This window comes from Neovison vison, chromosome 9 (genome assembly GCF_020171115.1).
Source record: "Neovison vison isolate M4711 chromosome 9, ASM_NN_V1, whole genome shotgun sequence".
In the NCBI taxonomy this organism is placed as follows: Eukaryota; Metazoa; Chordata; class Mammalia; order Carnivora; family Mustelidae; genus Neogale; species Neogale vison.
The window spans coordinates 55,635,031-55,661,878 of record NC_058099.1 but is presented as its reverse complement, the minus strand read 5'-3'; positions in this window follow the sequence as shown (position 1 = coordinate 55,661,878).

Below are 26,848 nucleotides of genomic sequence, written 5' to 3'. Positions count from 1 at the left end.
GCCACACACAGGTGGCCAATGAGATTGTAACACACACAGGAAACTCCACAGTGATGCTAGGTGACCAACTGAATTACAATTTACCCTAGTGGACATTTGATTTAGCCTATCACATCTTGGTTAGTATTGGCGCCAAAAGGCTCCCAAAGGGCAGGGGTCCCATACTCCTTGGTAGCTAGGAGACAGTAAGCACCCCCACTGATTGAATACCTCCTCCTGGCCTGACCCACCCTTGGACTTGGACTTTGTTACCTGGGACTGGTTTCCCGGACTTGCTTTTAAGTAAGTTCCCTTGGGGGGTGGGGGGAATCAATTTAAGTTTTACAACAAAATGGCAGTTCAACCAGGGTGGGCCACTCTGGCTGAATAGGCCCTTACACCAGAATAGTTTATCTCAAAGCAGATTGGTCTGTCTCCTAAATATCCTTCCCACTTTATTTAGGTCATTTAAAATTAATATTAACAATTTAAAATTTGTGTTAATAAAAATAAAATTTATTTCTATTCTCACTATTATTGTTGTTGGGTCACATACCCTGAGAGAATGGTTAACAGGGTAAGCTATGAAAATAAACTGCCCCGACTGTAGGTTGGATCCACCAAGTATTTGCTATATAATACTGATAATGTTACTTAAACTTCCAAGCCATTCCCTATTTATGACTGAAATATGTATTCTGCAAATGCCCAACAGTGCTTCCAAATAACAGCTTTCAGCAGTTACTCCTTTACAAAATCAATTGAGAGAGCTATCTAGCTCTAGGTTATACCCTATGTCCCCCGGAATTGTCCAATGACTAATTAACTCTAATATACAAACCCATTTCTGTCACCACAGTGCAAGACAACTTTCAGGAAATAGCCCAACTTGACAGCCCCTGCATCTCAAGCCAGCTTACTCTTTGCCCAATCTGGTTCCCCCTTTACCTTCCCAAGAGCATACTAGAAGTATCCAACATACAAGAGTATTAGCTACTCTTTTTAGCACTGTCCAAAATATTAAGTAATCAAACAAAATAAGAGGATATTTCTTCACTTCAAACAATGGAGAGATGTGTTTTCAAAATTTAAGATAAAAAATCATTTTAGTTAGTTACTATTGACTCTTTTTAAGTAGCAAGAAAATTAAGAATGTCAATTGTCTTCCCCAGTCATAAAGAAGAATTTTTTTGTGAAAGTTGGTTATAGGTTTATAGATTGATTTATCCAGGAAATCTAAGAAAAATACAAAATCAACTGTCTAAACTTTATTGAGAAAAAAAACCCGCATTAAGCATTCATAGGGCAATAATCGATGAGACATCTTATACATTATAACATTTTTATAAATTGTCAGGATATTGACTCGCTATACCAAAATTACTTTAACTTTTATAAATGAAAGGATTGTATCATTTATCTCTCCTCTTACAGAGGTTTATTAAAGATTTCTTATGCTTGAGACCATGATTGGCACTGGTTTTGTTTATTATTGCAATCCCAAGAGATAGCCTAGTGCCTGGAAGATCACAGGCCATTGAAAGCTGATTTTTCATGCAAAAATGAGTAATGACACACTTGGAATAATGATACCTGAACTTAATTGCTAGTTCTGTCATACCTATGTGTTGTAGAAATTTCTCTTAAACTTTCTGCTCTTAAGAATGGTTAAATGTGGGGTGCCTGAGTGGCTCAGTGGGTTAAAGCCTCTGCCTTCAGCTCAGGTCATGGCCCCAGGGTCCTGGGATCAAGTCCTGCATCTGGCTCTCTGCTCAGCAGGGAGCCCACTTCCCCCTCTCTCTCTGCCTGCCTCTCTGCCTACTTGTGATCTCTGTCTGTCAAATAAATAAATAAAATGTTAAAAAAAAAAAAGAATGATTAAATGTAAAGTAAGGCTGAAGGTAATGGCAGATATATCACAACATGTGTGATGAGTCTTCAGCGAGGCAGTGTGTACAAAAATTAATATAAATAATAAATAACAATATAAATTTTAGATTCATTTTTGTCTTACGTGGCATAGACTAAAATGCTACATTGTCTGTTAAGTGATCACTATAAGAGCCTTATTCCCTTCAGCTTGACTGAATTTTAGATAGGCTTCTTCATGATCTTAGGTCCCTCCCCTCTCTTTTCTTAGAGCATTTACTTTAGAAAAACTTGTAAATTCTTTCTCTTCCTCTTTGAGATGTAAATCTTTCAAAAATTCTCTTGCCAGTTTTATAACCCAGAACTACCTCTCAAGGACCTGGCTGCCATTTCTTTGAAATGTAATCATAAAGGAAGTAGGGCACCTGTCTCCCAGTCTCTGTGGGAGGACTGGAGGGCAACTGAGATGTATTCCTTGATCCAAGTTGTAAAACTATCTCTTGTCATAAACAAATGAGAAAGTTTACTTTTGTTTTGCCTAATGCTAATTAGCAAACACAGATAGCTCTTGATTTGCCTCTTTCTTGCCAGTGTTTAAAAAACTTCCCACTTTTGTTCAGTAGAGGTAAGTCCAGGTTGAGTTCTCGCTTCTTCTATCGCAACAGCTTTGAATAAAATTTTCCTTTCCTGTTTGACTTTGGTGTAGTATTTGCTTTGACAGTGCCAACTAAAATTCATTACCAAAATTTATCCTTTCTGCAATGTTTTAATATGTATAAGGAAAAGAGGCAGAAGGATAAAGTATGCAGTGGAGGAATCAAGTAAGAGCCTTAAAAGTAAGTAGAAGCTAGTTGAAAAATACTTTCATTAAACTCTGGCTGTTACCCATGAAGTTACAGAGATGGAGAGGTGAAAGCACTTTCAGAAATTATTGTACCACAGGATACTACAATTTTTTGCTAAGAGGCTCAGACTGAGAATAGACATGCTCAATGTTCCAATGGTCATATTTTTCCCCAGACATATTTAGAAAAATAAATAATGAAAAGGAGATGGTATTCTCCCCAAATTGTACAAATGTCAAAAAATATAGCCACCCTCCTGAGTGTTATTGTGCCTTGCTGTCTCACCCAGGCAGAATCATCATTCCTTTTGTCAAAACACACTGAAAATAATGTGTGAAGAATTGGAAGGCTCTTTCATTTTTCCAGTGATAAATTAACACCATGATGGTCCCTGAACTCAGCTACCTATTCTCAGCAAAGTCAAGCAAACTGAAGGATTATATAGAGGGTGCCAAGAATTAATAACCTCTGGAAAAGGTAGTTACTTTTAAGTCATGCTACAAAGTTACTGCAGTTTGCAATAAGGCTGACTATGAAGAATCTTCTCACTATAAATATTCATGCGTATAATTATTTCTTGCTTCCCAAACACTTAGTGTTTGAGAAATTGACATTAAAATGCTTTTTTAAAATGTTTGTTATACTTCCTGCAAAATAAATGTCGATATATAGCAGAAAATTTAAAACGTATAAATAAGGAGTAGGAATCTAAAATTATCTACAGACCCACAATTTAGTGATAGCCACTATTAACATTTTTGTGAAATTTACTTCAATGTATATATAGACTATTTAGCCTAGCTTAATGTTTAGTTGTACAATAAAGCAAGCATTGCTATACTATATCAATATTATACATTTAATTCTCACAGCAGCCCTGTAAGATGAGCACTGTTCTTATCCACATTTTACAATCAAGGAAACAAACATAGAAAACATTGTTACATGATGTCCAAGATCACAGAGAGTAAGCGATGAAGCCTAACTTAATTAGGCAGTTTGGCTCCTTCACCAATGCTCTGATACAGCATAATGCTTATAATGAAGTCCTTATTTAGAGAAATTTGGCTTGCCAAAGGGTTTTCAGTAATATACACAATTTAATGATAAACTTGTCATAGCTACATTTTTGTGCATATTTTTCTACTTGTCAATTTAGGTTAAATTTCTAGAATAGGACAGCTTAGACATAGAGAATGACCATTTTAAAAACTTTGATGTATATTGTCAAATATACACTTTACCAGTTTTAGTCCACTTCTACTGTAAAAGAAGACCTTCACTTCTGCTTTCTCATAATAGACTATTTTCTACTCCACCCCTATCACTACCGTACCTACAAATTTAGACCAAGACAGTATCTACTATAAATATAAATTGCATTAGACTTTTTCCTTATTTGTCAGAAGATACTATTTAGAAATACTTGTTCATTTTCCAGTTATTTTTCACAGGACTTTGAAAAGAACTCCTAAATTCACTTAGTTTACTTTCATTTATTTTATTAAATCAAGACATAGTAGGTATAAGCTACTTTGCTAAGTATAGTCAATGATGTAAAGATAAATAATGTTGTTCCTTTTCTTTTTTTTTTAAAAGATTTTATTTTATTTATTTATTTGACAGACAGAGATCACAAGTAGGCAGGGAAGGCAGGCGGCAGAGAGAGAGGAGGAAGCAGGCTCCCCGCTGAGCAGGGAGCCCTATGTGGGGCTCCATCCCAGGACCCTGGGATCATGACCTGAGCCGAAGGCAGAGGCTTAACCCACTGAGCCACCCAGGTGCCCCTGTTGTTCCTTTTCTTAATTAGCTTGCTACATAAGAGGGAAGATTTCCATGTAAAAAGTTGAAGCATAAGGCAGAATAAAGGCCTTGCTAGCTATAATTCAAGCAGTGCATTATTATACTGCAGAAGGGTGAAGAGAAAATCATGTCGTTAATTTTGATTGAAGTGGTTACAGAAGCCTCCATGTAGAGCTGCCTTTAGAGTTGAGACCTAAATGAGAGAGAGAATTTGGATAGAGGTAGAGAAGGCTGAAGGACGTTCCTGAGCCAGGGGGCATGACAAAGTAATCCATGAACACAAACAAGTGCATAATGTTTTCTGAAAATAAACTGGGATTGTAAGAATATCTGTTCTCTTTTTATGGATTGGGGGTGTTTTGTGGAAGATGCGCTTAAATTCTTCCAGCTCTAAGAAGAAATCTTATCATTTATTTACATGAACAAGTTGTTCAATTAGCTTTTTAATCAACACTGCCCCCAAGAGGGCCAGGTATTTTCAGTGATAAAATTTGTTCCACACAAAAAACAAAAAATTTGTTCCACACACAAAAAAAAAAGTTAAAAGAAAGCATACTAATCACTTACTCTGTGCTTAACACTGTCCTAGGCACTGGTGAGAGAGTGATTGCCTTAAGACCCTTTTTTCAGTGACCTTATATTCTAGGGGAGGGAGATAAAAAATAAACAGATCTGTAAAAAAAGAAAAGATTAGTAGTAAAAGCTGCTGATGAAAAAATGAGATGCTGAGATAGACAAGATGCAGCCAGCCAGGTAGAGCCTTAGCATACTACAAGCAGAACAGAAGGAGCCTATGGTCAGGAGGTATTTGTCATAAAAGAAGGCTAAGTGATTTTGACCCTGATGATAGCTACCTTCAGCCTGTTATCCAAATTAACATCACCTTTAGCATCCTATGCAAGATTATGTGATACTTCTTCATTTCTTTTTCTTATTTGCTGAAGAGTGTATGCAATAAAGTTTTAAAAGTATTATTTTATTTTTGTTCACGTATGCTGAAGCATTACTAAAATTCTTCCCGTCACTAAATACTTTCTTTTCTGTCCCCAGACGCCCAGTAACCAATACCTATCATCCCATCCAGCTGCACATTCCAGATCATAGATCATCAAAGTAATCAGATTATCAAAGATTTCTTGAGCTCATTAAATATTCTCCTCAAAGCAGTTTGATACATCAATTTAGATGATGTTTGTTTTAAGGATTTTTTTTTCCTTGAGAAATGATTATAGAATGAGGTTTTCCATCAAAATCTACCTTTTATTTTGTGTTCAAAATTGGGCTTGCACTCTTCCATATAACTTCATTTTAATTTGATTATTAGTAACATTTATCAGTAGCTTGATGTTTTGTTTTCATTTATTTTCCTTTTATCCTGTGGTATTTTATATTTTTTAAAATATATATTGTAGAATATTACTATAAATATAAAACTATTTTTAAAAATGTTCTTTATTTTTGTTTCTCTAAATATGAAGACAATTATAATGTACAAAATTTATATATATTGTTGGGCGCCTGGGTGGCTCAGGGGGTTAAAGCCTCTGTATTCAGCTCAGGTCATGATCTCAGTGTCCTGGGATCGAGTCCTGCATCTGCTCAGCAGGGAGCCTGCTTCCTTTCTCTCTCTCTCTGCCTGCCTCTCTGTCTACTTGTGATCTCTGTCTGTCAAATAAATATATAAAATCTTTAAAAAAAATTTTATATATGTTGTTATAACTACTGAGCATTTTGATAAGAAATTGTGGGTTTTTTTTTTAAATTCTAATGAGCCCTAAATTATACAGTGCATTTATTACTATATAGAATCATTGAATAAATCTAGTAATAAAAATTTTAGGAATTGTGTTGCAGACTTGTACCCAATTTATGTGAACATCACCGTTAATGAAAAAGAGACAAATTAGCTATTTCTGAAATAGCTCACTATCAACCTTGGCCATGTGAAACTATAGTTAACATTTTAAAATTTTCTTGCTATCACTGTAAAATGAATACTAAATGTCTCCACTTGTCTAGCTTAGGAAAGGAAGTTCTTTGGGGTTTTCAAGTTGTTTGGAGATTGTCGCTTGATATATTGCTTTAATCATTTTGCTGTTTTAATCAATGTGCACATGTGCTCAGAGAGATCTGACGAGCATAATATAATACATGCCAAAAATAACAAGGAGGAAAACCTCTGGGTCCTCTCCAATTCCAAAATATAATGTAATCTCTGAACCAAATGAAAGTGTCCCCAGTCCAATTTGTTCAAGGCAACATGATCAATTTATATCCTCCCAAAGAGAAATAAAGGGAAGGAAAATGTAAAGGCAGTTGAAGCCTCAAATATATTTGGAGATGCTCTGAACGTGTCAAACAAATGTCATTTTCACCTGAGGAAAAGAACCTTAGAAACAAATGTTTCTTCTGGGAGGGAGACAAACTGTAAGTGACTCTTAATCTCAGAAAACAAACTGAGGGTTGCTGGGGGGAGGGGGGTTGGGAGAAGGGGGGTGGGGTTATGGACGTTGGGGAGGGTATGTGCTATGGTGAGTGCTGTGAAGTGTGTAAACCTGTCGATTCACAGACCTGTACCCCTGGGGATAAAAATATATTATATGTTTATAAAAAAATAAAAAATTAAAAAAAAAAAAAAGAAACCAGTGTTTCAGAGTTAGTGACGGTGTCCTTTTAGTCAGTGCTGTAACAGAAAACAAAGTAAGTTTAAGCATGTGGAAGTGGACCAACCATAGTGGAATCTGTTTTGTAAGGTTTATTCCAATCACATTTACAACTATTCTAATGATTATACCAGTTAACATTTGTTATATATTTACTAAGTGGTGGACAGACCATTAAAATGTTGTCCCATTTTGATCTACAATTGAATCTAACAGGAGACAAACTTATTTGTCTCCTGTCTTTAAAATGAGCAAACTGAGGCTTAGAGATTTTGAGCAACAGAAACAGGATTAAAATTTTGTCATAAATAAAAAAATGAATTGTTTTCTTTCTTATTGTTTTACTGCATTATTCAAAAGCAAATTTATTTGTGCATCTGGATGTCTTCTTTGGAGAAATGTCTATTCATGTCTTCTGCCCATTTTTTAATTGGGTTATTTGTTTTTCTGGTGTTGAGTTTTAAAAGTTCTTTATATATTTTGTATACTAACCCTTTATCAGATATGTCATTTACAGATATCTTCTCCTATTCTGTACATTGCCTCTTAGTTCTTTTTATTGTCTCCTTCACTGTACAGAAGTTTTTTGTTTTGCCATAACCCTAATAGTTTATTTTTATTTTTGTTTCCCTTGTCTCAGGAGATATAACTGGAAAAACTTTGTTATGGCCAAGGTTAAAGAGGTTATTGGCTATATTCTCTTCTAGGATTTTTATGGTTTCAGGTCTCACATTTAGGTCTTTTATCCACAGTGAATTTATTTTTGTGTATACTGTAAGAAAATGGTCGAGTTTCTCATTTTTGCAGGTTGCTGTCCAGTTTTTCCAACTCCATTTGTTGAAAAACTGCCCTTTTCTCATTAGCTATTCTTTTCTGCTTTGTTGAAGATTAACAGACTACATAGTTTTGGGTTTATATCTGGGTTTTCCATTCTGTTCCATTGATCTAATTGTCTGTTTTTGGTGGCAGTATCATACTATTTTGATTACTACAGTGTTGTTACAAAACTTGTAGTCCGGAATTCTGATGCCACCAGCTTTGCTTTTCTTTATCTTTTTTTTTTTTTTTAAGATTTTATTTATTTATTTGGCAGAGAGAGAGAGATCACAAGTAGGAGAGAGGAAGGCAGAGAGAGAGGAAGGGCAGCAGGATCCCTGCTGAGCAGAGAGCCCAATGTGGGGCTTGATCCCAGGATCCTGAGATCATGACCTGAGCTGAAAGCAGAGGCTTAACCCACTGAGCCACCCAGGTAACCCTGCTTTTCTTTTTCAACTATGCTTTGGCCACTCAGGGTCATTTGTGGCTCCATAAAAATTTTAAAACTGTTCTAGTTCTATAAAAAATGCTGGTGGTTATTTTGATAAGGATTACATTCATATGTAAATTGCTTTTGGTAGTATAGACATTTTAATATATTTGTTCTTCCAACACATGAGTATGGAATAACTTTCAATTTCTTTGTGTTGTCTTCAATTTCTCTTATCAGCATTTTATAGTTTTAAGTATACAGAAGACATCCAGATGGCCAATGGCATGTGAAAATATGTTCATGATCACTTACCCTCAGGGAAATGCAAATCAGAACTACAATGAGATATCACTTCACACCTGTCAGAATAGCTAAAATTTAAAAAAAAAATTAAAAAAGGGGTGGAGAAAAAGGACCATTCATACATTATTAGTGGGACTGCAAGCAGGTGTAACCATTCTGGAAAACACTTGAAAATTCCTCAAGAAGTTAAAAATATAACTACCCTAAGATTCAACAACCACACTACCAGGTGTTTACCAAAAGAATACAAAAATATTAATTCAAAGGGATAGATGCACCCCTATGTTTGTAGAAGCATTATTTACACTAGCCAAGATACAGAAGCAGCCAAGTATCGACTGATTGGTGAATAGATAAAGAGAATGTAGGGTGTGTGAGTGTGTGTGTGTGTGCATAATGGAATATTATTCACCCACAAAAATTATGAAATCTTTCCATTTGCAATGACATAGATGGAGCTGAAGAGTTTAATGCTAAGGGAAATAACCAGAGAAGAACAAATAACATATGAATTCACTCATATGTAGAATTTAAGAAACAAAACAAATGAGCAAAAGGGTAAAAGAGAGAGAGAGAAATGAAGAAATAATCTCTTAATTATAGAGAAAAAGAATGATGGTTATCAGAAGGGAGTGTTATTGGGTTAAATAGGTGAAGGGAGACTAAGGAGGGCATTCGTTGTGATGAGCATCAGGTGATGTGTGGAATTGTTGAATCACCATATTGTATACATGAAACCAATATAACATTGTATGTTAAATAACTGGAATTGAAACAGAAACTTAAAAAAAAATAAAAAATTTAAAGAAAATAAAATCTATTTGGGAAAAATAGGATAGAAAAGGAAATAAATTTCCATTACTAACAAAATTCATTGTGCTTGCTTTCATCTTTTTTAAAACAATAAATACTCTAGGATTTCCTTGTAGTACATCTTAATTGAAATGTCATTTTTCACTTACTTCAAGGTTGCATGAATCAAGTGGTTGGATAATTATGATGACTCGAAGACTCTATTTTTCTTCTGGTTTTGAACACTTATGCTACTAATTTCAGTACATCAATAAAGTAGATTTCTGAAATGATTGTAAAATATAAGGTTTTCTTCCATTTTTAAGGGGAGAGGGAGTGGGTTTGGAAAAAAATATATAATAAAAAAATAGAGAGCACCTGGGTGGCTCAGTGGGTTAAGCCTCTGCCTTCAGCTCAGGTCATGATCTCAGGGTCCTGGGATCAAGTCCCACATCTGTCTCTCTGCTCAGCAAGGAGCCTGCTTCCTCCTCTCTCTCTCTCTGCTTGCCTTTAGCTTACTTGTGTTCTCTCTCTGTCAAATAAGTGGATGGAATCTTAAAAAAAAAAAAAAAAAAGGAAACTCAACAAGAAGAAAAATAAACCCAAATGAAAATGGGCAAAGCAGGGCACCTGGGTGGCTCAGTGGGTTAAGCTGCTGCCTTCGGCTCAGGTCATGATCTCAGGGTCCTGGGATCGAGTCCCGCATCGGGCTCTCTGCTCAGCAGGGAGCCTGCTTCCCTCTCTCTCTCTGCCTGCCTCTCTGCCTGTTTGTGATCTCTGTCTGTCAAATAAATAAATAAAATCTTAAAAAAAAATGGGCAAAGCAGAGTAATCTATACTTTCAACACCATTGCTATTAAAATACCATTGACAGTTTTCAAAGAGCTGGATCAAACAATCTTAAAATTTGTATGGAACCAGAAAAGACCCTGAAAAAGAAAAACAAAGCTGGGGCATCACATTGCCTAATTTCATGCTATATTACAAAGCTGTGATCACCAAGACAGCACAGCACTGGCACAAAAACAGACATAGAGATCAATGGAACAGAATAAATTATCCAGAAATTGACCCTCAACTCTATATTCAACTCATCTTTGACAAATCAGGGGGAAAAAATCCAAAGGAAAAGATAGTCTCTTCAGTAAGTGGTGCTGGGAAAATTGGACAGCTATATACAGAGGAATGAAACTCGATCATTCTCTTACACCATGCACAAAGATAAACTCAAGGATGAAAGACCTAAATGTGAGACAGGAATCCATCAACATCCTAGAGGAGAACATAGGCATTAACATCCTCGACATTGGCCACAGCAACTTCTCTCATGGCACATGTCCAAAGGCAAGGGGAACAAAAGCAAAAATGAACTTTTGGGACTTCATCAAGATAAAAAGTTTCTGCACAGCAAAGGAAACAGTCAATAAAACTAAGAAGAAACCCATGGAATAGGAGAAGATATTTGCAAATGGCATTATGGATAATGGGGTGGTATCCAAGTCTATAAAGAACTTCTCAAACTCAACACCTAAAAATAATAATAATAATAATAATAGTCAAGTCAAAAAATGGGCAGAAGACATGAACAGACATGTCACCAAAGAAGACATACAAATGGCCAACAGGCACATTAAAAAAAATGTTCAACATCATTAACCATCAGGGAAATTCAAGTCAAAATCACATTGTTAGAATGGTGAAAAATAACAAGGCAGGAAACTATAAATATTGGTGAGGATGTGAAGAAAGGGAACTCTCTTACACTGTTGGTGGGAATCCAAGCTGGTAGAGCCACATTGGAAAACAGTATGGAGGTTCCTCAAAAAGTTAAAAATAGAGCTACCCTAGAACCCAGCAATTGTACAACTAGGTATTTACCCCAATGATACAGATGTAGTGGAAAGAAGGGGTACATGCACCACAATGTTCATAGCAGCAATGTCCACAATAGCCAAACTGTGGAAGGAGCCGAGATGCCCTTCAACAGATGAATGGATAAAGAAGTTATGGTCTATCTAAACAGTGGAATTTTACTCAGCCATCAGAAAAAATGAATACCCACCATTCTATCCATTTGACATGGATAGAACTGGAGGGGATTAATCTCAGTGAAATAAGTCAAGCAGAGAAAGACAGTTATCATATGGTTTCATTCATATGTGGGACATAAGGAATAGCACAGAGGACATTAGGGGAAGGAAGGGAAAACTGAAAATGGGGGGAGTCAGTGGGGGGATGAATCATGAGATATTCTGGACTCTAGGAAACAATTTGAGGGTTTCAAAGGGAAAGGGAGTGGGAGGATGGGGTAGCCCAATAATGGGCATTAAGGAGGGCAGGTGTTGTAATTAGCACTGGGTGTTATATGCAAATAATTAATCATGGAAGAGTACATCAAAAATTAATGATATGTGGTGACTAATATAACAGAAAAAAACAAAAGAAAGAAAAAAATGGGCAAAATTCCTGAACAGACATCTTACCAGGGAAGGTAGGTAAATGGCAAGTAAGCATATGAAAAGATACTCATCATATGCCATTGAGGAAGTGAAAATTAGAAAAACAATGATGTTATTACATGTTGGTTAATTGAACATAATTTAAAAAGAAAGATTAAAAAAAAAAAAAAAAGAATGACTAAAACCAAAACACTGACAATACCAAATGCTGGCAAAGATGTGGAGCAACAGGAACTTCCATTATATTTGCTGGAGGAAATGCCAAATGGTACAGCTTTGGGATATATTTGGCAGTATCTTAGAAAACTGGACATATTCTTTCCACGTGATCCAATAATCACTCTCCTTGTTACTTACCCGAATGTGTTTAAAATGTACACCCACACAAAAACCTGCACAAAAATGGTTATGACACTTTATTCACCCTGAACTACACACATGGGGAACAAACCCAAATCATCACAGCAAAAGCACTCAGAACTGAACTGAGAATTGAAGCACTGTTCAGACTAACCTGTGAATAATACATGTTCAGAAAATCTTCATGTTATTCCTTATGCTCCACAAGTAAAGGACATTAGGAGAAGGAAAGTAAAGTGAATTTGGGGTAAATCTGATGGGGAGATAACAGATGAGAGACTGTAGATTCTGAGAAACAAACTGAGAGTTATGGAGGAGAGGGAGTTGGGGGATGGGTGAGCCTGGTGGTGGGTATTAAGGAGTCCACACACATTGCATGGAGCACTGGGTGTGGTGCATAAACAATGAATCTTGGAACATGAAAAAAATAAAACAAAATGAAGATGTTAAAAAAAAGAAAAACATTTTTCTAACACTGTAGCAAAGACAATAAGGAACAGTGTACAATTTGAACAGCTGCGCGGGAGACAAAACTTACAGTCTGAAACTAATTAGAGAGCCTACAAAAACAAAACCAAAATTCATTAGAAGATTATAACAGGGAATGCCTGGGTGGCTCAGTTGGTAAAGCATCTGCCTTCACTTCAGGTCATGATCCAAGGGTCCTGGGATGGAACCCCATGTCCAGCAATCTGCTCAATGGGCCTGCTTGTACACTCTCTCTCTTTCTCTCTCTGTCAAATAAATAAATAAAATCTTAAAAATAATAATAATAATGACAACTGGACCCAGGGTCTACACAACATAATATTCAAAATATCCAGGAAATACTCAACAAACAATTTTTTAAAAATTTTATTTATTTATCAGAGAGAGAGAGAGAGGGAGAGAGAGCGAGCACAGGCAGACAGAATGGCAGGCAGAGGCAGAGGGAGAAGCAGGCTCCCTGCCAAGCAAGGAGCCCGATGTGGGACTCGATCCCAGGACGCTGGGATCATGACCTGAGCCGAAGGCAGCTGCTTAACCAACTGAGCCACCCAGGCGTCCTCAACAAACAATAATTTAAGAAAATGTGACCCATTCTCAAGAAAAAGACAATTACCAGATTGTGCTGTTGGCTAAATGTGTCCCTTCAAAATTCTTATCTTAATTCCTATTCCCAGTATGATGATTTTAGAAGGTGGTGTCTTTTGAAGGTAATTAGAATTAAATAAGGTTGCAAAGGTATCACCTTCATTAATTGGATTAGTGCTTTTAAAAGATTCCTAAAGGAGCCTGCTTCTGCTCCCTCTCTCCACCATTATTAGACCACAGGAAAATATGACCTTCCATAAACCAGGAAGCAGGCTCTCACCAGGCTCCAAATATGCTGGCACCTGAATCTTTGCAATTCTCATCCTCCAGAACTATGAGAAACAAATGTTTGCTTAGATGACTCAGTTGATGACTCTATCTTATAGCAGCCCAAAATGACTATGACACATGATCCAAATATGGAATTATCAAATAATATTTCAAATTAGTTATTAAAATTCAACTACATAAAGCAATGAAAGACACACTTGAAACTACTGGATTACTCAGTACAGTAGAGAAATAGAAATTTTAAAGGCACCAGAAGGAAAATTTAGAACAAAAAGTTAACAATTTCTGAAGTTAAAAAAAAATTGTCTATTATCTATCATCTATGTATCTATCTACCTACCTATCTATCTAGGATGCTTGATGTTCAATAGCATATGCAGATAGCAGAACACATGTATAGCAAACTTGAAGATGAGCCCAAAGAAATGATATATATAATCTGATGAAAAGAGAAAAAAAAACAATTGCAATAAAATTAAGTCAGATGCAGGGAGCTGGAGTAAAATATTACCTGAAGATCTGTCAGATGTATTCTTGGAGTACTAGTGATGAGGAAGCAGGAGGCTGACTGAGGACAAAGCAAAAGCTGGCACCTTGCACCCCCTCTCCACCCGCTCCCCATCGGTAATGTGTGTAGCATTCCCCATGCACCCCTGACTGACATAAATGATAAACAAATAGTTAACTTGCAGAGATCACAATCCTACAAGACAGGAGTCTCCCTTGGTTTAGAAATTACAAACAAAGAAGTTACCTTATCAATAGCACAATTTCCAGAGGCAAATAACTCAGTTCCTCAAGCCCTAATGTCTCCCTCCCCACCATAAACAAAACTGAAGGAGGCTGAGGTAGAAGGGAATGTAAATATAGTTAAATCTCTTCTGAACCTAAATCTCACTAACAAAGATGCTTAATAGCAGGATTGTGATATCCCACCAAAAATATCCCAACTTAATGGCTGGCCAAAAGACAACATTGATCAAGCCCCAAGGCCACTGGTATCAGGGCACCTTATAGGCCCTCTTTAGCATATGAATGCTCCATATGAAAGTTCCTCCCTTCCCCTCACCTTCCCCCAACCCCAGGGTACATAACCTGCTGTCCCTCACAACCCGGGGCAGCAGCAACTCTTCCTGCCCACGGGTCCTGTCCCCATGCTTTAATAAACCACCATTTTGCACCAAAGATGTCTCAAGAATTCTTTCTTGGTCATCGGCTCCGGACCTCAGCCCACTGAACCTCACCTAGGTTCTAGAACTTCATCACTAGAAAAAAGGAGAAAGAATTGAGGTAAAGAAAAATTACCAGTAAAAATATCTTTTAAGAATAGAGCATTCTAATGTGAGGGGAAACGAAGAGAATTTGGCAAGAGCATAACTGCTTTACAGGAAATGATAAGTCCGTCAGACAAGAGAAATGACACCAAATGGAAATATGGATCTGTAGGATGAAGCAGTATAATAAGAGGAATGGTAAATACTTGAGGGAGACATTTTTCAAAAAAGTATTGCTCTTAAATTCTTTAAAATGTATGTGACTGCTTACAGAAAATATTATAACATTGTCTGGTATGACTCTAAATATATGTGGTGTAATATATATCATTCCTCTAGCATAAAGGTTATTGGAAAGGATAATAAGGCTATCTATAAATGTAAAAGTTTTTACATTTTAAATCTTTCAATATTAGTTCTTGCAATGTTAGTTCTAAGTTAACTGTGAAGGTTTGTGTTATAATATAATCCCTAGAGCAAGCACACACACCTGAAATATAGCCAAAAAAATAAAGATAAATTAAAACGGAATTAAAACAACAAATAATAATCAAACAAATAATAATCCAAAAGAGGGCATGCACAGGGGAACAGATGAGTAACAGGAAAGGGAACAAATAGCAAATAATAAATTGATACATTACAACCATATTAATCATTATACCAAATGTTAATACCCTGGGCACACCAGTTTAAAAAGTGTATTGATAGTATGTCTAAAAATCATGCCTACCATTTGCTACTTTTAGAAGAAAAATTGTAATAAGACACAAATAGGCTGAAAACAATTGGATGGACAAATATACCCCATGAAAACAGTAAACATAAAACTTGAGCTAATGATTTCATTATCAGTTGACTTCATGACAAATATGATTGCCAGAGGGAAAAAAAGAAGATCTCACATGGTGATTAAAGAAACAATTCATCTAGAAGACATGACAATTATAAATGTATACACAACTAATGACTGCCTGAAAATACATGAAGAAATTGAGAGCATTAGGGGAGAAATAGATTCCACAAATATACTATTAGTTAACATCTCTGCTTCGGTAGTTGATATAACACTTAGATAAAAATATCAGTAAAGATGCAGAAGCTCTGAATCAGCCAGCTGAATCTAATTGACATTTATAGAACACTATAACCTAGAACTGCAGAACATACATTATTTTCAATTGTGCATACTACAGCCAATAGGACAGACCACATGCAGGGTCATAAAACAAGTCTTAATATAATGTAAATGGATTTAAAATTATAAAGTATGTTCCATGTCAGAGTTAAATTAGAAAGCTTCAAGGGGTTGGGGAAACAGGGCGATAATGGTCAAAATATACAAACTTCATATAGGATTAACAAACTCTGGGACTTAATGTATAGCAGAGTGTTTCCAGTTAATAACACTTTATGATATACTTGAAATTTGCCGAGAGTATGTCTTAAATGCTCTCACCCTCAAAGAGAAATGATAATTATGTAACAGGATAGAGGTGTGAGCTAACACAGATGATAGTAATAATTTTGTCATTTATGAATGTATCATATCAACATCTTGTACCCATTGAATATATGCAATGCTACACATCAATTATGCGTCAATAAAGTTGGAAAAAATAAAATAAAGTAAATGACAATTAGACAAAAGCTTTTAAAGAGAAAACAATATCACAGGAAATCCTCAAATATCTGAAAATTAAATTTTGTTGAATGGTATGTACATCAAATGTATTAAATAACAGTTAATATCTTTTGACTGTATTATCTATAAAATTATTATTTGCATATTTTTGTATAAATTATGTTCTAATGTAGCCCAGATGCCTGCAATAGCAATTCCCAAGATTGACAAGAAAAGGGGACTCATTTTTCAGTACCACATAAGTGAAGAATGGGGCAGATTCACAATATAGTTGTTTATTTTATACAGTCTAAAATTCAGGCCTCAGGGTCACTCAGAGCCATGATAGAGAGAAAGGACCAATTTCTCACAGCCTCATCAGATCCTCATTACAGTCCTGCTCTTGGTCTGCAAACAAAATTATAATCCTTTCATAAGATGCCCACTTTAAAAAACAGAAGTTGTGCTCCATTTAAAGTCTGATGTCACTTTCTATAAAATGACAATAGCCAATATGTATAGATGATAGCTCAATCCTTGATACTAAAGTCATTTCTAAATTTTACTTATTATATAAAAAACAGTCTTGTGAACATTTGTACAAAATTTGTATTTTATAAACATTTTAACTCTTAGTTCTTTGTTAATGTATGATTTACTTTCAACCACTTTTGGAAATATCTTGCACTTTTTACTCACCATCCTTTTTGTCCTGTTTTTCATTAAAGGCACACCAACATAAATAAAAGTATTTATGCAAATTTATTTAAGTGGTCTTCACTGAAAACAGTTCTAGCACTTTTCACACATCCTATAATATGAAATTTAAAGCTAAATGTAATAGACATTTCCAAAGCAAAAATTATACTGAGTAATGTTCAGAGGCAAACACTATTCAACACAACAAGGAAGAAAGACCAGAATGAACTCTAAACTCAGTGCATTGAAACAAAAGAGAATTTTTTAAATTAATTAACTATATTTAAAAAAATTTTTTATTAACATATAAGGTATTATTTGCTTCAGGGATACAGGTGTGTGAATCATCAGTCTCACACAGTTCACAGCACTCACCACAGCAAGTACCCTCCCAATGTCCATAAACCAGCCATCCCATCCCTCCCCACCCCACCCCATGCCACCTCACCCCATGCCACCCAGCAACCCTCAGTTTGTTTCCTGAGATTAAGAATCTCTTATGGCTTGTATCCCTCCCAGTCCCATCTTGTTTCATTTTTTTCCCTCTCTGTCCTTCCTGCCTCCCAAATTCTTCAGATCAGAGAGATCATATGATCATTGTCTTTCTCTGATTGACTTATTTCCACTCAGCACAATACCCTCTAGTTCCATCCATGTGGTTGCAAATGGCAGGATTTCAGGGTTTTTTGTTTTTGTTTTTTTAAGAGAGAGAGAGAGATCACAAGTAGGCAGAGAGAGAGGTGGAAGTGAGCTCTCCCCCAAGCAGAAAGCCCGACAAGGGGCTCGATCCCAGGACCCTGAGATCATGTCCTGAGCTGAGGGCAGAGGCTTAACCCACTGAGCCACCCAGGCGCCCCAAGGATTTCAGGGTTTTTTGATAGCTGCATAGTGCTGGGGTGAGGAGCATTGTAGGCGTCCTGTGTTTGCCAACCGACCAAAGCCAGAGAAAAGTACATTTTCTCATTCCTTCAAGATAGGACATTGTGTACAACTTGGAGCAAGGATCCCATCTCCCTTAGGTGCCTACTCTCCCACATAAACTATCTCCCAGTCTTTATTGTATTTGATTTCTTTTCAAAGAAATTGATCCTGGGTCCTTGAGAAAGTGAGGCCTAGGTGATAAAATGGGCAAGAGTTGTAGAAAGATGTAACACGCCACGTTTTCTTAAAAGTAAATGTTCTAGGCAAAAGGAGGAAGAGGAAACTCTGTGGTTAAGCCATCCCGGTTCTTTAAGGATCAGTGTGAGAGGGAGGTCAGCCTAGAGGTAAGAACCATCCTGTCTAAGGTTTCTCAAGCTGAAGAAATGGATAAGGCCTTCTTGTTCAATATCAATTGTTAAGCGATTTCAAAACCAATTATGAATAAATTTAGCACTTAAGGACGTTTGGAGTTCAGATGAAATAACTACAAGGGGTTAAACTAGAGAGAAATGGGTGAGATTTCTTCCAACTTACAATAATTGGTGGATGTAAATTATCATCTGTATGACTTTGGGGGTGAAAAAATTTAATTAATATAATAATTTCTTATCTGTAAAACCAAAGAAGATGCCTTCAGCACACACATTTTACAAATAAGAATGCTAACTGAAGTGACCTAAGTAAACACAAATGCCTACAAGATTTTCATACTTGCACTCTGAAAGAATTTGATTTAATTTGGTTAGCAATTTGAAAATATAAAAATTGTACTATAGATAACATTGTTGGAAGATTTCCTTTCTATATTTTGACACTCCTCTTTCCTAAAAGAGTGTTGATCTTTTGAGAACACTCTTCCATTTTTTCCCAGTAGGCTATATCAACATATGACGATTACATAGTTTATTCAATCATATGTACCTATGTACTATCAATGCAAACAAATATTAGAAAGAGGACAAAGGCAATTCATTTGCAGACCCAACTCCAAAGTAATAGCTTCCACCTACCTGTTATGTTTAAAATACTTTATTGTAAGGATTTATGTGATCCTATTACTGTTATGCCAAATTTTCAAAGGAAAACACTGAGGATCACAGAATTAAATAAATTGCCCAAAGCTATGTAATTAATATTTGTGGGAATATTGATGTAGTCCAGGTTTGGCTCACTGCAAATCTTGCATTTTCCTTATAGTGTATCCATCTTAGACAAACTGCTATAGTGAATGTATTTTTATTTGTTTATACTCTATAGTCAGTGACCATTTTACTTTATACAAAGTAGAAGAACAAATTTAGTAAGTTATTGACTAATTAGATGTTTGGGTTTTTGTTTGTTTTTTTAAAGATTTTTATTTATTTATTTGACAGAGAGAGATCACAAGTATGCCAAGAGGCAGGCAGAGAGAGAGGAATGGAAGCAGGCTCCCTGCTGAGCTGACCCCAGGACCCTGAGATCATGACACAGGCGCCCTTAATTAGATGTTTTTAAGTAATAAGAAAGTCGACAAGGATACCACAATCTCTTATCAAGATATTATTAATTGATATACAACATCATTTATAACGGTTTTTCAAATCTCCAAAATAATTATAATTTTTTTTTCAGAAAGATGTGGAAAAAAACCTTTTTTTAAATTTAGGTATACAAGAAAAAAATAAAAAAGACAATGAATGGCTCACAGCCTGCTCACTGCCATAGCCATACCACCAGCCCCCCATCAAGCAGAACCAAACCATAATAATTTACATACACTTTCCTGCACCACACATACACATGAATGAACATTCCCACACAGATCAGCATTATTGCAGCCAAGATCAAGCCTAGCTAGTCCCTGAAGATCTCTAATTGAGAGTACTCACGTCAGCAAAAGGTCTAAAAAGGGTTCTTGGGCTTTATATTAAATTATTCTGACAATAAAATTTTGTGGGAAGTTTTCCAAATCTTCAGTTTCACTAAGACCAGAATAGGTCACTTCTAAGTAGGATGAAATTCTTTAGGTTTGCATTAATAAGTGTAAAGTTTTTTCCGGCCACATAAACACAACACCAGGCAAAATGGGTGCAAGGCAAGATTTATTAAAAACGCTCTCCGGCGAAGTTTCAAGGCTCAGGAGAAGGGGAGCCAGGAAAGTTGCGCCGGGAGGAGGTGGGCACCCTCGGGCGAGGTTCCGGGACTCTGGAAAGCAGAGTGGCAGAAGTCGCCCAGAAGGCAGGGAGGAGGGGGCTTTTAAGGGGTCTCAAGGAGAGAGCTCGGGGGTCTTTTGGCAAGTTTCCCTTATTTGGATATTTCATCTGCTCGTCGGGGTCCCATTGGTCCACTGGAGCCCGGGGCGGGAGGGTCTCAGATTCCTGCTTGGGCCTTTGTTCTGTCCGAGCTGTCTTGTGGCGGAACTTACGCCATCTTAAGCCCAACAATAAGTTGTTTCTTTACTCGATTTACAAAGTGATCTTCTAGCCAGATATAATCAAGAGGATGAAAATTAAGATTGTGTCTCTAAATATATTTATAAGTGATTTGTGCAGGGAGTAAAAAAGAAAGCCATTATGTCAAGCTCTCGATGGTACCTGTGTATCATCTGAGCATGTATATATAATATACACAGTGTTTTACTCTTCTCAAAAAATTATATTTAAAAGTATTTTGGGCTTATAGGGGCCCTTGAGGTCACTAAGTTTATGTCTCAAGACAGAATTTAGTGCAAAAGATTAGAGTTTTGAATGTGAACCCTTATGAATAAAATAAGTGTTCTTTTCCCCCTGCTATAAGGTGAGGTACGTTGAAGCCAACATGTAATTTCCCGAAGTACTTCTTCTTCACAGCAAGTTGATTTTTGAACCATCTCTGCCACTTCCTGTCAGTGAATGAGAGAAGAATTAGGCACAAACAAGTCAGCTGCAAGAGAAAGTGAGCAGGGGACAACAGTCAAAAAGACTACTGCACCAGGCAACTCCACAGTCTCACTTTTATTAAATAGAAACAGTCACCAACAGAAGAGCCGATGAAGGCCAAACATTAATCGCATGTCTTGTGGACAAACAAGAAGGAGGGTAAAGTTTATAGTTAAACAAGCACATTCAAAGGACTCATCTAACTAACAGGCGCTTTTGAGAGGAGAAAGTGGAGTAACAGAAAAGGGAAGCCGACAGCATTCCGCCCTGAGCTAGCCGGGCATCCCCAGCTGCTCCCCTTCAAGGTCGTATATCATCCTTTCCCCCAAAGACCTGTTGCCAGTGTGTGTTTTTCTTAAGGCTGTATCTAAATGTGCTTGGTAACTAGTAAAATCATCCAGGGGTTATAGTTTAAGTAATACATTGTTCTGAGGGGCAGTTGCACATCTCTGTATTGACAATTTTTTTCCACAAGTGTTCTAACTATGTATGCTCAAATTCATTGCACCTTATTACATAATTTTTGGTTCTGGAGTTCAGGGGCAGAGAACCTTAGTAAGATACAGCAACAGCAGCAGAAGCAACAAAGCTCTTCTTCTATGAGCACTGTGGCTTACCAGCCAACAAATGTTATTTGGCCAACTGGTATTTTTGTGACTAAAATGATTAATTGATGGGGCACCTGGGTGGCTCAGTGGGTTAAGCCTCTGCCTTCGGCTCAGGTCATGATCCTAGGGTCCTGGGATCGAGCCCCGCATCGGGCTCTCTGCTCCGCAGGGCCTGCTTCCTCTCCTCTCTCTCTCTCTGCTGGCCTCTCTGCCTACTTGTGATCTCTGTCTGTCAAATAAATAAATAAAATCTTAAAAAAAATAAAATAAAATGATTAATTGAATTTCAAAACGGAAAGTGTGTCCTTATTTTGACTCTCAGATTTAGCTGCCCCTCATACAAGTAGATGACCTGGCCTGTGAGTTCAGATAGTCTCCATAAGAGAAATTAATCTGTCCAAAAATATTAGTCATTTGGAGTCAGTAGCAAAAGTCAGATTCTAACATAGCTTGTCAAGTAAATTGTAACCACATGACTATGTTATAAAATTATATTGATTAAACTTCTAATAAATAAAGTGACCTATATAATTTACCAGATATATTCTACTCAGATTTCCAAGTGTTTTTGTTTATTATTGGGTTTTCATTACATCTTTCAAATGTCAGTAGCATCCACATTCTCCCTCTTGGTCTCTGGCTTTCTCTGTAAAGTGATAACAACAGTAATGCAGGTGAATATTTTCATTTGGTTCAATAATAAAGTAAGTGTTTCTTTTTAAAATTGACCTGAAAAAATATTTAGTGATCTCATGCAGCATGAAAACGACAGAATGTAAGAAAGGCTTATACAGCTACAAGTCCCTGAAGAAGAGTGGAAAAGTACCTGGAACTTCCTTCAGTGGGTTTATCCCCCTACAACCACACAGGGACCAATTATACAGATTGAAGATGGCTTGACAGAATCAAGAATGAGTTCAGGAGCCCCTGAGAGAGAATCGAAGATTAGATCAATACAATTCTGGCATAAATGAAAAAAGAGGTAATTAATATAGGAGGCCAACCGATAAATTAGGCTATTGTGTTAAGGAAATGTTGTGGGATTTTTGCTGCCTTAAAATCTCTTCTGTAATCACATGAGGAGGGTTCGGAAAGTTTGGATTCCTTCCCATAAATAATGTCTCCTATTTTAATTTACATAATATATGAAAAAGAATGAAAATGAAAATTATGACTTTAAATATATTTACAAGTTATTTAGTACAGGAAGATAATAAGAAAAAGAAAAAGGCACAATGCCAAACCATGGCTCCTACCTGTGTGTCAGTATCTAGTGGATATTCATGAACAAAATTTTTATTTTTAGATAATATGTCTAATTTCTGAAAATTTATATGCATATTTCTATATACATAGTTCTTCAGAAAAATCACATAAATTAAAATACATAAAAATTAAATCAAATTTTGTCATGAAAAATTAGCAAGGATTCACAAAGATTTTCAAAATTGATATGAAGGCTTGATAACACATGGGGACTATTTTTAATTCGTATGATTAATTATATGCATTATCACATATACACCATTAAACAGATGTGAAAATATCTGAAAATCATATGAAATTTTGATACTATCTAAATAATATACCATATGCTTTGCAAAGGCTTTAGGGAATCCTGTGACTATATTCTGAGAATTTATCACATGACAATGTTAATTGTTTAAATAATGGTCAACTAAAAAGTGCTTTATCTCTCCAGGCGAGAAATGCCCAGCACTGACTTTGTTTTCTTTCCCTTAACCATTACTCTTTTATAAAAATCAGCTGAAATATTAATAAATTTATTTAACCAAAAAAGTTAAAGTTAAGTAAAATAGCAATACTAAATAATAACTGTACATGTATAAATTATCTACAAAGTTTTGGAAGTCAATTTTGAATTTAGCTGGCAAAGTTTCTCCACATATGCACAACTAATTTACATTAGTAAGAAGTTGCTGTTTTGTTTATTTGTAACAGATTGCTCCTAGTGACTGAGAACAACACTGATTTATTATGTTACAGCTTCTGTAGGTCAGAGATGTAGCCATTGCTTAGTTGGGTTCTCTGTTTGGGTTCCCAGGAGGATGAAACCAACATGTTAACCAGATTGCATTATTATTATTTTTTGTATTTCTTTTTTTAAATTTTTTAAATTTAAATTCAATTAATTAACATATAATGTTATTTGTTTCAGGGGTACAGGTCCGTCATTCATCAGTCTTATATAATGCCCAGTGTTCGTTACAACACATACCCTTCCTAATACCCATCACCCAATCACCCATACCTATACCTCCTCCCTCCTCCCATTCAGCAAACCTCAGTTTGATTCCTAAGATTGAGTCTCTTATGATTTACCTCCCTCTCTGGTATTGTCTTGTTTCATTTTTTCCTCTCTTCCCCTATGATCCTCTACCTTGTTTCTTAAATTCCACATATTGGTGCAATCATATGACAATTGTCTTTCTCTGATTGACTTCTTTTGTTTAGCATATTATTCTCTAGTACCATCCACATGATTGCAATGGCAAGATTTCATTTTTTATGGTTGTGTAATATTATATAGATATAGATAATCTCCCCCACATCTTTTTTATCCATTCACTTGTTGATGGACTTTTGGACTCTTTCCATAATTTGGCTATTGTGGACATTACTGCTATAAACATTGGAGTACATGTGCCCCTTCAGATTACTATATTTGTATCTTTGTGGGGTAAATGTCCAGGAGTGCAATTGCTGGGTCATAGGGTAGGTCTATTTTTAACTTTTTGAGGAACCTCCAGTGTCTATGCTACCTAGAGCAATCTACACATACAATGCAATCCCTACCAAAATATCATCAACTTTTTTCACAGAACTGGAACAAATAATCCCAAAATTTGAATGGAACCAGAAAAGAAAAGACCCCAAATAGCCACAGGAATGTTGGAAAAGAAAACCAAAGCTGGTAGCATCACAATTCTGGACTTCAAGCTCTATTACAAAACTGTAATCATCAAGACAGTATGGTACCAACATAAAAACAGACACATAGATCAATGGAACAGAATACAGAGCCCAGAAATGGACCCTGAACTTTATGGTCAACTAATCTTCAACAAAGCAAGAAAGAGAATCCAATGGAAAAAAGACAGTCTCTTCAACAAATAATGTTTGGAAAGCTGGACAGCCACATGCAGAAGAATGAAACTGGACCATTTTCTTATACCATACACAAAAACAGTCTCAAAATTGATGAAATAACTAAATGTGAGACAGGAATCCATCAAAATCATCAAGAAGAACACAAGCCACAACCTCTTCGACATCAGCCACAGCAACTTCTTGCTAGACCCATCTCCAAAGGCAAGGGAAACAAAGGCAAAAATAAACTACTGGGACTTCACCAAGATAAAAGCTTTTACACAGCAAAGGAAACAGTCAACAAAACCAAAGGACAATGGACAGAAAGAGAAGTTATATGCAAACGACATTCAGATAAAAGGCTAGTATCCAAACTCTATATAGCACTTATCAAACTCAACACCCAAAGAATAATCCAATCAAGAAATGGGCAGAAGACATGAACAGACATTTCTGCAAAAAAGACATCCACATGGCCAACAGACGCATGAAAAAGTGCTCAGCATCACTTGGAATCAGGCAAATACAGAACAAAACTATAATGAGATACCACCTCACACCAGTCAGGATGGCTAAAATTAACAAATCAGAAAATGACAGATGTTGGCAAAGATTCAGGGAAAGGAAACCCTCCTACACTGTTGGTGGGAATGCAAGCTGGTGCTGCCAGATTGCATTTTAATCTGGAAGCCTGATTAGAGAAACATTCAAGTCTAAATTCTATCAGGCTGCTGGCAAAAATTGTTACCAATAGGCTTTAGATTCAAAACACCTTGCTTCTTACAGACAACAGCAAAGAGAGAACATTTGCTTCCTTGAGTCTAAATTCAGGGAGAGCCCAGAACCTCTTTTAGGCAGATCATATGAGTAGTTCAGGCTCACCAGGATAATCTCTCCCTTTTGATTAATTTAGAAGTTACTGATAGGGAGCTTGATTCTGTTTACAAAGTTATTTCTCTTTTGCGATGTGATGTACAGGCATATCTTATTTTGTTGCACTTCATAAATATTTGCGTGGTTTTTGTTTTTTTTTTGTTTTGTTTTGTTTTGTTCTAAAAATTGAAGTTTTTGGCAACCCTGCAGCAAACAAATCAATTTGTACTATCTTTTCAACAGCATTTGCTCACTTCCTATCTCTTTATCATATTTGGTAATTCCCAAACTATTTCAAACTTTTTCATTATTATTGTATTTGTCACAGTGATCTGTAATCAGTGGTTATGGCTTGTTGAAATCCCGGATGACAATTAGCATTCTTTAGTAATATTTTTAAGTAAGGTACTTACATTTTTTGGACATAATGCTATTGAACACTTAATAGACTAGATTATAGTGTAAACATGACTTTCATATGCAGTGGGAAACTGAAAAATTCATTTGAATTACTTTACTGCAATGTCCATTTTATTATAATGCTCTGGAAATGAACCTACAGTATCTCTGAGTTGTGCCTGTGACTATGTTCACAAGTCCCACCCAAACTCAAGGGGAGGGAATTTTAGTATATACAATAGAAGACAAATGTTGAGAAGTAGCTTAGAATTCTGACTTCTACAGATGTTGCATATACCACTTCACCTATTATCTTTTCTCTTCTTTCTTTCTTCTTTCTTTTTTCTTTTTTCTTTTTCCTCCCTCCCCCCCGCCCCCAGTGAGGCTGGGTTGGCAAGGGGAAGGTGGAAGATGTAGCAGATGGGGCAGAGATTATAGCTTTCCACTGAGCAGTTGGGATTTCATCCTAATGTGAAAGGAAACTTCCGCAGGATTTTTTCTTTCTACTTTTGAGTCACTTCAGCCATTTCTCATACCCCTACCCACTGTCAGTGGTAACCACCAATCTGTTCTTTGTATCTATTAACTGTTTTGTTTTTTGTTTGTTTGTTTAGATACAAATATGAGGGAGACTGTATAATAAATGTCTTTCTCTGACTTATTTCATTCAGCATGTCTTTGAGGTCTATCTATGTTATCACAAATGGCAATATCTCATCCTCTTTAATGGTTGGAATAAATAAATATATAAATAT